The sequence below is a fragment of the Cynocephalus volans genome, chromosome 8, assembly GCF_027409185.1.
Source record: "Cynocephalus volans isolate mCynVol1 chromosome 8, mCynVol1.pri, whole genome shotgun sequence".
In the NCBI taxonomy this organism is placed as follows: Eukaryota; Metazoa; Chordata; class Mammalia; order Dermoptera; family Cynocephalidae; genus Cynocephalus; species Cynocephalus volans.
Window position 1 is genome coordinate 135,039,557 of NC_084467.1, and position 15,999 is coordinate 135,055,555.

The window sequence follows — 15,999 nt, forward strand, 5'->3', positions numbered from 1 at the left end:
AAATAATCTATAAAAACACACTCAAGATTCAACCCCTGTGCTTTCATTGCTGAACTCTATTTTTCTCCAGCTTAAAACAAGTCTATTTGAAATTACAAAAGTAATGGAAAAGTTCATGTCATATCTTAATTAATAAAACTCTATTAAATTCATTTTTAACTAGAAGATCTGTTAGTATCAAAAAGCTTGACTTATGATGTGAGATAAAAATCACAGGGCAGCAAAAAACTCTGCTTTAACTCCACCACCACTACTAATAATGTCATTCTAGTCCACAAGTCCATAGATTAGGTGACAACTGTATGTGATTTAAAAAAAAAAAAAAGAAAAAAAATCCTTTAGAGATATCCAAAAGATACAGAATCCTTACAAGCAGGAGCTTAGCAGTGTTTCTTCACCAGGATAGCTGGGCCAGGCTAAGAAAGGAGTGGTTTTATGTATTTAAACCATCTCCAAAGTATGACTCATTTCAATTTTCCATTTCAGTTTTGCTAGATTTCCAATGGTTCTATCTTGATGATAGAAGTGCAGAATATTGTGTTCACTAATAAAATTTGTGAGAGTCTAAGAAAGAATGTAAATCAGACATCAAAACTCTTCCTGAATGCTGAGCCAGACTGTGGGGATTAGAGAAGAACAGGTAAGAGGCAGAAAAAAGCAATGTGATACCAACTCCATAGCAGCAAAACTTAAATTCTGGACTTCTGAGCACCACAATATTCTGGAGCAATTTAGAAGACAGAGAATGGGACAGAATTAACATCTAACAGTTGTTGAGTACTTGGTTATATAAGCCAGGTACTTTGTATATATTATTACTAACACCTTAACTCTGCTAGAAAGATACTGTTATCCCATTTCTCAGATGAACAGTCCATGTGGTATGCTGCAGAGATACAATTTTGGAGTAGAATTCTGCCTCTGGCACTGATGAGTCTTGAAATCTTGGGCAATCAATAACTCTGAAAACAATTAAAGCCACCCTGTTAACAGCAGGGAACAAGAGAACCATAACAGTACTGCAGAAGTGTACATGCCTTATTAAATATCTTCCTGTGCCAGAGATCACTTGTCCAGGTTTGCTAAAACCAGAATGTTTTAAGGGCCCCCACAACCACCTGATTGTTTGGCTTTCTGCTCTTATGTAGTAAAACTGATCTCTGATGTAAGGCTAGAAATGGGTGAGTAAAATAAGACCTTCTCCCATGATAAGACAGTGGATGGTAGAGAATAACTATAAGAAAAGACAAAGCCAAAGGAAAAAAACAAAAAAAATTTAAAAAAAATAAAGCCAAAGTTATCACAAGAAAACTAAATACCAATATTCCTTATGAATACAGACACAAAAGTCCTCTATAAATTACTAGCAAACCAAATCCAGTAGCATATTAAATGGATTATATACCACACCATGTGGAATTTATTCCAGGAATGCAAGGTTGATTCAACATATGAAAATCAATATAATACATCATACTGATAGAATTAATAGAAAAAAATGATATTAGTATAACTCCTACTCTTATTATGTGTGAAAAAATTTAAAACATGCTGATGGAGTTTGGATGTGTTGTCCCCTCCAAAATTCATGTGGAAATTTGATCCTCAATGTGGCAGTGTTGGAAACTGATTGAGTCATGGGTGTGGATCCCTCATGAATGGATTAATGGTCTGCCTGGGAGAGGGCGGATTAATGAGTGAGTTCTCACTCTATTAGTTCCCATGAGAGCTCATTTCTTAAAAAGACCCTGGCACCTTCTCTCCCTCTTGCTTCCTCTCGCCATGTGATCTGCTTGTACCCCCCCGGCTGCCTGCCACTTTCTGCCATGAGTAGAAGCAGTCTGAGGCCTGTGCCAGATGCAGCTGTCCCGGAATCGTAAGCCAAATAAACCTCTTTACTTTATAAATTACCCAGTCTCAGGTCTTTCTGTTATAGCAACACAAAACAGATTAAAACGCATGCATTTCTGATTACATATACAATTACATAAATAATTTTCTAGTTTTAAAAAGAGATATTTAAAAGTCATGCTTTACAGAACTCTAGTTTTAACAAGATTATATAATAATATCATCTCCCATTTACTGAGTACCTAATACATGTAAAGAATGAGGCATGTGAAATTTCATTTGGTTATAACAGTCTTGCAACGCAGCTGTTATATGAGTAAAAATAGGCAGTAGAGCATGATAGTTAAGAGCATAGATAGACTCTAGACCCAAATTCCCTGGATCTGAATCCTGGTTCTACCACTTAATAGTTGTGTGACCCACATCAAGTTAACTTAACATTTCTGTTCCTTAGTTTCTTCATTTAAAAATGGACAGTGTATCTCCCCAGCTCTTCTTTCTTCCCTCTCCTCCTCCCCCTTACAATCCTGAAACAAAATAAGGGCTATATAAATGTTAGTTTATTTTGTTGATGAAGACAAAAAGGCTGAGCAGAATGAAAGTAAACCAAGCCCTACCTTCAGACCTTAACAGTGAAGTTTCTGCCTTTTCTAACTATCAAACTGCATTGGATGCTTGGATGTAAACTAGATTCAATTTAGTGTGGATAAAATACATGTTCTAAGTACAGATAACCTCTTTAATGTGGAATTCTTATAAGCAAATTGTAGTGGATTGAACTATGTCCCCCCCCAAACTCACTGAAGCTTGAATTGTGTCCCCCAAGTTTTATGTATTAGAAACTCGGCCCCCACTGTGACTGTTAAGAGGGTGGGAAATCCTATTATGGTAACTGAAAGGTGGAGCCTTGAAGAGGTGATTAGATTGCAGGACCAAGCCCTAGTGAATGTATTTAAAATGGTGTTCTGGGTGTGGTTCTGAGGGCTTTAAAAGTAGAACACATGAGAGGTTAGTCTTCCTCTGCTCTCTCTCTGCTTCTACCATCTTGCAACATGAGACCCCTGGGTCACTGTCACCACCACCAGCTGTGTCCCTTGGACTTTGGACTTCCCAGCCTCAGAAACTATAAGCAATAAATTTCATTTTTCTTTATGAGTTACCCAGTTCCACGTATTTTGTTATAAGCAACAGAAATGGACTAATACACTACTGTCCCAGATCAATTAATTTTCCAATTCACAGAGAGGGTCTCTGGTACTTCTCTACAAGTAAGGTAATGCATAGTAAAATTGTCATAGAACACATGAAGATTATCACAGCTTGCTGGTGGAGTGGTAAACAGTCCTAGTCAAGATACTGGCTTGAATGTACTGACACTGTTTCATAAATTATCAGCAACAGCTATTTATTATGGGATTTTTGATTCAGTTGATTTCTTGATTTTCTGACTATGAATTTAAGAAATTAATCTCTCCTGGTAAGAAGAGATTGATCTGTTTAATAAAGAGCTAGAGAATATGGTGGCTTATCCCTTCCAAATTTGCCATTTTTGTTGTTTTCATAACTGAGTGACATTACCTTGAAGGTTTCCTCATGAGTTGCTATACTTTTTGTACCTGACTAATATAGACTAATACAGAATTATATTAATCTCTCAAATAATAGAGATGGAACTGATATAATGTTTAAATACAGGCTTCTCCAACTCGGGAGAGTGTGGTGCTGATAAACACAGGCTTCTCTGAAGCTGCTTGTATGGATGCAAAATAAGTTCTCATACAAATATTTGTATAAGTATTTAATACTTTATAATACTTATGTATATAACTTGTACTGTATAACTTATATAACATTTATATGTATTATATATAATTTCCATATATGATACTTATATATGTAACTTGTATAATACTTAGAATACTTGTGTAAGTATTAAGTATATACTTCTGCACCATTCCTATATATCAATATACTACTTCAATCAAATTCCAACCTTTTGGAACGTATCAGCATATATCTAATTATTATATTAATATGTACCTAATTAGTACATATCTAATTATCTAATTTTCATAATAATCCTATTAGTAAATAACTTGTCCAAGATTACAAAGATTTGTCTAATTTTCTTCATCTTCTCTATATGCTATATCTTATGATAAAAATTCATGCTTTAAAATACTGACAGCTCAGTTGGTTAGAGCACAGTGTTATATAACACCAAGGTCAAGCATTTGAATCCCCATACTGGCCAGCAGCAAAAAAACAATAATAAAAATAATAATTAAAAAATAATAATAATAAATAAATAAGAGATAATACTGAGTATTTAAAAATACTTAAACTATACTCTTAATAGTAAAACAAATATTATGTACAGTATATGACAATTTATAATTTTTTCAGTGTAATCATTTAATCCAGGGTTTTTCCACCATGACATTACTAACACACCTGGAGCCTGATAATTCTTTGTTGTGAGGGGCTGTCCTATGTATCATAGGATGTTTAGCAGCATCCCTGGCCTCCACCCACTAAATGCTAGTAGCTCCCCTTCCCCAGTTGTGCACCAATGTCTCCAGAAGTTGTCAAATGTACCCTGGAGGGCAAATTCTCCCAGTTGAGAATGACTAATTTAATCTTCACAACAATACTACGATATGCAGAGCATTGACAAAAGTCATAACATAACTAAATGGCACTCAAACCCAAGTTTGCAGACTGAATCCAGTGCTCCTTCCTCTACAACACCTCTGCTTCCCCTTATATGTCCCCAACCCATAATCCACAGTAAGAAATATATGTGATATTATATACATACACAAACATATACAAATTAAATAAGATTCATAAAACATATTTTTACTACATGTGATGTATTCTTACATTCCCTTTTCTTTTCTTCCCTATCTTCTCAACTGCTAATAGCTTCCCACTGAATTCATTTCAATACCTGCAATTTGAAAACTATAAGTTAAGGCAATAACATGGTCAATCTGTTGTATTAGTGTTGTGTTCTAATGTATTTTATAAAACTTTTTGACATTAACACATAGTACAAAAAGGTTTTCTCATGAATTCTAGTCAGACCTTAATGCTCTGAATCTTCTCTTCCTGGGTGTTGTGCTCTGCTAATATAACTCCAATTGAATGATTCCCTAGAGTGGGTTCTCCACCTTTAGCACACATCAAAATCATCTAGAGAACCTACTAGAAAAAACAGATTACTGGGCCTCACTCTGAGTTTCTGATTCAGAGTGTCTGGGGTGGGACTTAAGAATTTGCATTTCTAATATCACTCAGAGGTGATACTGATGCTACTGATCTAGGGACCAAACTTTCAAATCACTGCCTAGAACTTCCTTGAGAAATGGAGATAAGGAGTCATACACAGAGAATATTTAAAAAAACAGAAGGACTTAATAAAACCACATAACCTATCTCAAGATAAGAGTTAATATATTTTTAAATGCTTATTTCAAGACAAAACTAAATGATATTATCATATATATGTATTTGATAAATAATGAGTATTTATCTTGGGCCATACTATTTGGGGTAACATGCTGCTATGGTCTGAATGTGTCCCCCAAAGTTCATGTGTTGGATGATCCCCAATGCAACAGTTAGAAGGTGGGGCCTAATGGGCAGTGTTTAAGTCATGAGGGTTCCAGCCTCATGAATGGATTAATGCCAGTTACAAAAGGGCTTGAGGCTGTGAGTTAGACCTCTTGTGATCTCTCTCTCACCCTCTTTGTCTTTCCTCCAGGTGATGCCTTCACCATCTTATGATACAGCAAGAAGGCCCTCACCAGATGCCGGTCCCTCTATCTTGGACTTTCCAGACACCAGAACTGTGAAAAATAAATTTCTGCTCATTATAAATTATCCAGTCCCAGGCATTCTGTTATAGCAACACAAAACATACTAAGACTAAATAAGTCAATATTTCTCAAAGTGTGTTCCATAAAAGTAGGTTAAATAGATGTCACAAGCCAAGTACTCCAGTCAGATAAGATTGGAAAATGTTGAATACAAGCCCTACAACAAAGAAATGTCTAACTTATTAAACCCATTAATATAGTCATGTTCATAGTAACTCTCCAAAAGAAAGCTACAGCATACAGCATTCAGCATATCTCAGATTTCTTTTCTCATACACTCTCTTTTCACTGAGCATCTCAAAAGACTAGTATTCCAGGGAAGAGATATGAATTGAGGGAAAAAAGAAAGGTTTAGACACAATTATGTGTAAAGCACTTACATATATCAACGAAAATTATCTAATTCTCATAATAATGCTGTCAAGTAATTAACCTGTCCAAGATCACAAGGTTCCTTATAGAGGAATTCACATTTAAAACTTCATCACTGGATGTGCATCCAAGTGCACCACCCAGCCAGCTCCTAGGACCACCCGGGGCTGGCTGTGCCATCCCAGAGTGGCCATGCTCAGGGAAGTCATCTCCAGTCCTCCAACCAAGATGCTTTTGTTTGTTCTTTATGGGGGGGAAATTCCATGTTGGCATCACAGGAAATTCAGGATGGGCTGTGTGGAGCACTTATGTAGGAACAGTAAAGTGTAACAGTCCTTCCTGACCAGCTTGCCTGCAGTGAACTCGTTTTGCTTCTATTAAGTAGTTCTGACCAGTAAGAAAGTATTGGCCCCACCGGGGTCTTGAGGTGTGGAGATGGCGGAAGCCGAACCCAGCTGCAACTAGACAAGATGCCGCCATCGCCCCTGGGCCCCACTGGGGGCCTGGAGCATGGAGCATAGAGCTTGGAGCCAGGAGGAGCCGAACCCAGCCACAACTAAGCTACTGCCCCAGGGCCCAGCCGTGGTCCTGAGTCATGGAGCCAGGGAAAGCTGAACCCAGTCGCAACCAGGTAAAGAGCACCAAAAACACCATTTCCACGCAGGTAGCCCACCATAGCTGGAGCAATTGCCACGGCTGCCACAAAAGTGGCTAGTTTCTATAGCAGCAGTTAGCCACAATGCAGATGGTGTGCCAGACTCTCAATTGCATTGACACAAGGAGAGGCACCAGCAGAGACCAAAAAAAAAAAAAAAAAAGACGTCCTCTCTCTCCACAAAGCACACTCCAGAGTAATAGAAGTAATATCTGCTTTATGATAATAGGAGACTTGATCACACCTGTCTCAGTACTGGACAGATTATCTAGGCAACAAATCAACAGAGGAAGAGTTAAATCTATCAGATGAAGAGAACAAATCTATGGTTATTAGAGGGGGAGGGAAGGGGAAAAGGGAGAGATTGGATAAGGGGCATAAAGAATAAGTATGATTTGTAATAATGAATATGTTAATAAAAAATAAATTAAAAATAAATAAATAAAACTTGGCCACCAGTGTGTCTCTGAAGTCCTACCATACTCGTAAGAGAAAAATAAGAAAAGTGATGAGAACAAGACATATTACTTACTGATGATGTACAAATGTTTATTGCAACTCTATTCAAAATTGCCCCAAACTGGAAACAACCTAAATGTCCTTCAATGGATGGGAGAATAAACAAAGTGTAGCACATCTACTTGATGGACTACAACTCAACAATAAAAAGAAATGAACTATTGATACACACGACTTAGATGAATCTCAAAGGCACTATGCTGAGTTTCCCAAAGAAGCCAGTCTCAAATGTTTACATACTATATGATTCTATTTATAAGACATTCTTGAAAAGACAAAGCTATATTGATGGAGAACAGATCAGTGGTTACCAAGGGTTAAAGGTCAGGGAAGACGTGACTGCAGAGGGACTGCATAAGGAAGTGTTTTGGGGTGATGAAATTCTTCTGCTGACTATGGGATTATTTGAATTTACACATGTTAAAATTCATAGAACTATACGATAAACAAAAAAAGTCAATTTTACCAAAGAAAAAAACCAAAAAATGTGTTGAAACACATTTTCATACCAGGTATAAGAAAACAGTCATGTTGTAAATATCACATTGCAGAACACCAAATTTTAGCAATACCTACAGATGAGAATTTGCAGCCTCACCTTAATTTTAAATTTTCAAATTTACTTTAGATGTAGATAAATACCTTCTGTTCAGAATTGTGAAAAAAGTTCAGGTGAAAGTAGGTCCTTCCTAAAAACAAAATATGCAGAATTCAGCATTCCAAGATCCTTGCATCTTAGCAGAAAATCACCATTGCCTATGTTCATGCAAAAGTTAAAGAAGTATCTAACTGATGAAAGGAATGTACCAATCCTCTTTCCTTCATGGAATTCCCAAAGTCAATGTAGCTAGCAACTGGTACAATGATTTCAATGCAAGCTCAGCATTCGCATTCCTAGGGAGGGACTCACAAATAAACCTAGATCATTCCTAAAGATCTACAATACAATCCTTTGTAATCCAAGCAGTCAGCTGTTTCACTGAGACTATGGAAGCATGCAACAACTGCTTACATACATACACACAAGCATACACACTATAGTTTCTGTTCATGGAATTACATGAATGTATCTGTATACATAAAAAAATAAAATAACTCAAATAATAGGAAATTCTAAAATGCATAACTACCAATAATAATTCATCAATATATTAATTATTCAAATACGTATTGAACTTCTACTTTGTGCCAGGAACCATAACAAGAAGCAGGGACATATCAGTAAACCAGAAAGATAGATTCTGTACTCCCACGTATCACCTCCACTATAAGACACTAGCAAGTCATTTTTATATCAACCATCTAAAGAAGGTAAAGTCAATGAGGAAGAAGGCATTCAGGTAAAGGGTGACTAATGACATCGAAACAGCAAAATACATTCTGGAAACCAAAAAATTAGTATTGCTCCAGGGTTTATGTTTGTTTTTGTGCAGAAGGCATGTATACATGAAATGAACTGCTAAGAAAATGAAAGTAGGAGAGATAAGCAAGGACCAGATCTTGGAGAGCCTTGAATGACTCACCAAGAAATCCAGATTTACTTTGTTGGCAATCAGAAGCCTTTAAAGAGCAGTAACAATTACAAGATTTTTTCTTTCAGATTAGTATGTATTTTTAATTTTCTGGATTAAGGGGGAGGGGACAAACAGTTAAGCCAGGGAAATATAAAATACAATACACACTAGGTCACTGAAAGATAGCTAAATAGTAATTCTCTAGCCTCAACATAACGAAATATTCACTTATTAACTCTTTTCCCAAGGAATTAAAAGAGCACATACTGTATAATATTAATAATTGGCATTTGTATTAAACTTTACTATTTACAAATCATTTTTAACATATAATGCTAACATTCATACTCTTTTATAAAATTTAAGATTGAGGACATATATTAATTGAAAAACTGTTCTTGTTCTAATAATCAAATTATATATAATGAGCAAATATGACTAATTTACTCACTGGCTAAAATAGTTCAAATTAGTTCTCCATGGCTCAACAACATCTCTTTCCAGCCCTAATTCCATTACCTCAGTTTAGGTTACCTTCATTCTTCACTTGGGTTTTTATAATGGTCTCCTCCCTGGTCAGCCTCTGGTTTTATGTAACATTAATCTAATAGGTATAAACAGCCAAAGATGATTATTCTTCTAGAGAGGAAGCAAACCTGATCACATCACTACTCTGTTTAAAACCTGCCAATGACTTCTCAAACTACACTCAAGTTAATGTCTAAACTCTATTACACGGCATAAAAGGTTCTTTTGCAGTGACCTCTGCATTACTCCCCTGCCTGTTCTCTTTTGGTAAACACCTAACCTCTCACCCTGTGCTTTGGACATACTGAACTCTGCTGTTCCCCAAACCCCCTTTTATTCTGGCAAATGTTGTTCCCTCAGTCCCAAATATTTTCTGCCCATTACCTCCACACCCACTTTGCCTGGCTAACTCCTACTGCTTCAGATCTCAATTTAGATGTCTCATTCTAATGAATAATATCTACAGACATGAGAAAAAACACCTCATTAAAAAGGCACAGGATAGGTTAGCTCCTCATTATTGAATTACTCATCCTATCCTTCGCCAAAAGACTTTGAGATACTACCACTGGAATAGGCAAAGTGTATTTCCCTACCCCATTGATGCTGGGCTTGGTCATGTGACTTTCTTTGCCAACAATTGTGGCCAGTATGCCAGTTTTGAATATGGGCCATAACAGGCTTTGATTGTGTTTGTTTCTTACCCCTCTTGTGCTTCTGCTGTCTCCATGAGAAGATTATAAGATATGCAGAACATACCTGGGGGCTTGGAGCCAAATCCAGCTGAACCCAGCCAAACTCAGCTGAGATCAGCCAAATTCCAGCTGACCTAAAGACCCATGAGGGGAAAAAAGGAAATGTTTTAAGTCACTGAGATTTTCATGTTATTTATTACATAGCAATAGCTGATTTAATGCATTTCCAATAAAATTCTACCTTTGTCAAAAACACATATTCATGTTGTTTTGATTGTGTACTAATAGGTTAAAATCCTAAATCAATAATAAAAATAGTTAACGCTTTAAGAAACTAAAAAAAAAAATTCAATTTCAATTCATATACCTATTTTAGATACAGAGAATTATGACACAATACTTGGTAAAATTCTATAATGGAAACAGAACAGAAATAGAAATCCAAAGAAAAACAGGAATAATTTACAACTTTCAGCTGTTTATGTATTTTTTTTTTAATGAAAAATGGTAAGTAATAAATTGCTGTGGTAATTAGATTCCTGGATACATTTAAAATAATGATGTAGCAGTTTCATTTTAAAATGTCATTATTTATAACACACCAAAAATGATATAATTTGCAATTATTTAAACTTATAATGAAAAGTTCTTAGATGTCACTCAAAATATGTACAAGAGTAGATAGCTATTTTCTTTACGTGTATAGTTTTATGAATTTTAATATAAGTGTAGATTTATGTAATCACCACTTGTTTGTATATGATACAAAACAGATATATCTCCCTCATATTATCCCTTTACAGTCACAAACTCTTCCCATCTAGATTGTTTTTAGAAGTTCTTTTAGGAAGTACGTGAATAAAAAAGCATGAAGAACACTGCCATATGACTCTAACTAGCATGACTTGGTAGTCCAATTACTGAGGCTTTAAATTTTCAACCAAATTCTAGTTCATTCAGTAATATTAATAATGCCAAAAAATATTTGATAAGCAATGGTAGAAATCTACTCTGTGGACAAAGTAATATATTCAAATCAATAAACAGAGTTGGTTAATATACTTAAACAACTTGCAGTCAATAATTAAGTTTCTCTACAATATCAACAGAAGATGATATACTCTAATTTCATCTGGAAACTAGTCACATCTTTAAACAGAAATGTTTGGTTATACTGGATAGTATTAAGAGACCTCAGAGGTAGAATTTTCTCCCATTTTCTGCTTGCCTTAAGTTTTTCAGAAAGTTGAGAATTTAGAAATGAAAATCATAAAATAAAAACCATCAAATAGAAATGAAATCATAAAAGTGTAACACAAATAAGAATAAAGCCTGTTGCACAAAAAAAGGTTTTAACCAGTCTTTCTCAAAATACCAGGCATATCACCACTAAGAGATATGCCATCAAAAGTTAAGACCAAGGGACTTTAAAGAGTTATGAGAAATGTAAGTGGCAAAGTCATTTGAAAATAGGAATATAGGAAATAACCTGAAGTAGCTCTTGTTGAATTAAAAACATTGTTTTCTTTCTATCCAACTCTATAGAAAAATCTGGTAACAGAGGTGCATCATTTTAGTCATGGTGATGAAACAGTAAATAATACCTTTCTCTAAAAAAAATATACAATACAAATCCCCAACATAGTTGTATTTAAGAATAACAAAGAATTAAATGTAATGTGGGAACCTAAATTATTTGTATTAACGTTAGTTAATATAAATAGAAACTCATTCATCTGAAAAATTTTCAGCAACTATTCTGTCCATGAGACTATAGTTCTAATATAAATATGATTTTCGGCTGCCTCTATACCTAATGAATACCTCTGTACAGAATCATGCTGATAATTTTACTAACCTCTTAATAACAATATACCACATTTTGTACCCCACTTATGGTCGGGTTTTACTGTTAGCTAGACCCTATAAGTAATACAAAGCTGAAAGATATAGAGACTTTGCTCTCAAGGAGCTTACTGTCTAAGTAAGAGATGTGGTTATAATAAAATCATTTTATACTGTTATGAAGTGAAGCACAGCATGTACTTAATTATGCTACACCTGGGTACAAAGAAATAGAAATAAGATTCTGTAAGGAGCTGTGTAAAACCTCAAAGAATGACTTTTCATGTTCATGTTTTCATGTACCCAGAAAATTCTTGCATAATTTATTTTTTCATTTCTAAAAGAGAAAAATAAAATCAATGATAGGAGAAAAAAACTCAAACCTAACTATGATTGATCACAAATGCTATATAATATTTCCCCAAGAAAAAGAGAAAAAAAAGAGAAGAAAAATCCCAATATAGACCACAAATAAACACCTTTACCTTCACTAAAACTAATCACAGAGCTAGAGCCCCAAATAATTCATGACAAAGTAAAAAGTAAATTAATTCACCTTAAAAAAACATAAATATGTTATCAGCATTTTCAAATAGCAAAGACCACAATTAAAAGTTGATATATGCTATATACTTCAAAAAAAGGAAACTCCTTCCTTAATCAGGTCTTGTCCTAGGGAAAATTGTAAAGTAAGGCTTGATTGTCAGGTACCCTCCTTTCCTGATCTCTCTTACTGAATTTGTCCCATTATCTTCCAAGGACTTTAACCCCCTGTGATACCCCTACCATTCTCTGTATACACATATACATGTATGTATATACACACTGTCCCAAGAAAGTCTTGGGACTGAAGTAACTTTACCTTTGATTGGAGAGTGGTAGGTAATAGGAGGAAGAGAATGAATTCAATTTATTTTAACTACATAGGAACTAATGGTTGAGGGTGCTTACTCATCCAGGGCAAGGTCTCCAGTAAAACTGCTCTTAGAGGCTTAGAACTTAAAGATAATCTGATAAGTAACTTGTATTAAGATGTTAATATACAAGTAATGGCACTGAACCTCCCTCCTTCTACCATAGAAATATTTACATCTTAATAGGTTACACAGTTAAAAATAAATCGCCCCAAAGAAAGAATTTTAGACATTAACAAGTAGGCAGTTAGACACTGCTGGCATTCCTCAAATTATGCAATAAACTCTATTCTGTCCCTCATTAATATATATGGCCTAAAAGTGAGTAAATCTCTTCCAAAGATACTAAATTATCAGGGTCAGACAAATGTCTATGCAGAATATTATGGGGTACTCTGCATTGTAAAATATAGATATAATATGCCCCAGCTGGACATTTATTAACTATTAAAAATTGTAAGTTATAAAGAAAAGTTTTCATTTAAAAGAAAAAAAGTTCCCTATGCATTATTCCAAAACCATCAAGAAATATCTTAAACGCATATTCTAGGAAATAGCTCATACAATTTGAGTAACACAGCAACAAATTTAAAGTTAGAAAGGCTTTTAATGGCTTTTTAGAAATAATAACCCTTTACTTACTCTGTCCAAAACAATACCAAGAGTTAAGGCACAGAACTTACAGATCAAGAGAAATATCAATTCCATTAAATATCATATTATTAAATATTACATCAATTATTAAATGTATCATTGTGATGTACAGATCTTATTTGGATATTAATTCAAACAAACTGAAAAAGAATGACATTTGAACACTGACTGGATACGTGACTATATAAAAACAAAACATAAAATTTTAAAAAGAAAGAATAAATTACAATGACACCTACTACCGTCTCAAGAAAACCCTCAAGTATGATATTGTTACTTGTATGAAAAACAAATGGTTTCAAATATACTGGTAAACCAGCATTTTTATAACAGTATCCTCCTATTAATAAAAATATACATATATATGTTTACATCAAATTTTATGTAAAGAAGAAGAGGGCAATTCCCATTTTTTATATACTGACCCATGTCTTACAAGCAGCTGCAGAATTTCCCTTCAGTCCTAACAGGCTCTCTTCTTTCGCTGCCCTCTGACTTTCCTTTCCCCCACCCTGCGCACCTGGAGGAACATAGTATTCCCTTATTCCTACCTCCTCACCTTGGATCAAGGAATAAGAAATTTACTCCACCCCCATACCAGCAGACCAGTGCCTTTCCAGTACTATAATTCTTCTTTGATATTCCTCACTGATATCCCCTGTACTTGTATGAACACCTGAGAATGAATTTGAAATACTTGGAAATGTATATACGAGTGAATATTAGTTCATTCAGTTTATAGTGTAGTCTTAAAACCTTCTACAACCTTTTTACACCTCTCAACTTTTCTACTGGTTCTGAACAAAAAGAAGGTGGAGAATTGTCCAACTGACATCCTCCTTATCCCCCTGACATCCTCCTTAGTGCCTTTCCCCTTTGTTACTCCCTGTGAAATTTCTTAGAGTGCTTTTTATTTCAAAAACAGGAGAAAGGATATGAGATAGTGTTTTTGGTTTTTGGCACAAATAGGTAAGATAGAAAACATACATGGCCACAGCCAAAGAGAGAAAATAAAGAGGTACAAGATGCTAGACCAGGCTGATAGATGTTCAGCTAGTTCCTCTACCCTATTCACTGGACCCCATATGAATGGGGCTTCTGTTGCTTGCACCACCTTAGAACAGAAATGCCATCATCAGTCACTTGGAACTGGTAGAAACCAGACTTCCATTGCCAAGAATGTTTCACAATAATAAAAGCTTCATAAATATCTGGAGGCTTAATTAGAATATTAGAACAGACAAGTTTGAAGCTACCTAAAGGAAATAAACTAGCTACTTGAGGGGTGAGATGGGAGGGAGGAATTACTCTCCTTAAAATGTATGTCCTTAAGGAATAAACATCTGCCTCTTAATTTTAGTCTCCTAGCAGACAGATATCCTAGGACGTTTTACTACTGTGTGGCATGCTGTTGTCTTGTAAGGCTAGTAAATGAGAGTGTGAGCTCATGCCCTAGGCAGTGAGACTGAAGACTGATGAAAGGGAATGATGAAGCAAATGAACAAAGGAGATTTACATGCTAGACAAATTCTTAGCATAGTCTCTATAGTCTATTTTCTTATAAAGAGATTATAAGAAATTCATCAAAATCAATCAACACTCCTTTTTAACTACATGCATAGAATATCTCTCCTTGGGAGATGAAGGCAAATATCTGGGATATTCAAGTGCTATTCAAGAAAACAAAAGTTATAAGGCTTTTATTAGCAACAGTTTTAGTTTTTAGTGTTGTTACATTTTCCTATCATAAGAAACACAAGCAGTTGAGCAGTTTTTAGAAGTAAACCCTGCTTTTGATGTGCAAAATTTAGGAGTAAGTCAATCAGCAGAAAAACAGAGCTGGTTCCTATTTCTGAAAAGAAGAACAAGGATTAAAAATACTGTAAGAGATAGATAAAAAACAAATAAACAAAAAACACTGTCAGAGCACTGAGCCCTGGATGAAAGCCAGGCTGCTACACTAAGCATCCTGATTATTCCAAAGATGCCCTGAGATCTAACCCAACCTTTCTGGTGTCTGCCAAAGAAGCACAAAAACAGCTAACTGAAGTTCCAAGAATAGTCATGACATACCATCCCCTTCCAACTACTGTCATCCTCAGGAAGACTGTCTTTGGGAGTACCTTGTCTTAGGACTAATGGCAGAATTCAGAAGGGCAACTAGCTGCTACTACTGTTTCCTTATCTATCTATTAAAACCCCAATAAACAGTAGATTAAAGAACCTGGAACTGAACAGTTATTAATTCACTTAATTTAATAGCAAGTAATTAATTTAATTCAGAGTGGGGGGAGAGAATGGGCTGAAATGGTTTATCTCTTTTGTAAATCTAATATCTCAAGGGCAAATAATAATAATAATAATAATAATAATAATAATAATAATAATAATAATAATAATAATAATATCATCATCTCAGAAAATCTAGCTAGCTAGCTAGCTGGAAAATCACCAGTGCTAAAATCAGCTTTTAAAATACTTAAGAATAAAAAGTGGCCAGTCCTTTTCCTGCAAAGTTGAGGTAGACTATTAATAGGTTATGTAACCAGCTAAAAAGTGGCTTTTTGA

At 35.0% G+C, this 15,999-nt stretch overlaps 2 protein-coding genes across 5 annotated transcripts in view; one reads left to right on the forward strand and one right to left on the reverse strand.

The window, feature by feature from the left end:
- Window positions 1-5,706, forward strand: part of TOR3A (torsin family 3 member A) — a 68,252-nt gene extending 62,546 nt beyond the window's left edge. Inside the window, exon 9 of the transcript XR_010024253.1 lies at window positions 5,621-5,706. The gene's annotated coding sequence lies outside the window, so the exon portion shown is untranslated. The remainder of the gene's footprint in view (window positions 1-5,620) is intronic.
- ABL2 (ABL proto-oncogene 2, non-receptor tyrosine kinase) overlaps window positions 1-15,999 on the reverse strand; it is a 112,530-nt gene that overhangs the window by 46,903 nt on the left and 49,628 nt on the right. The window lies entirely within an intron of this gene.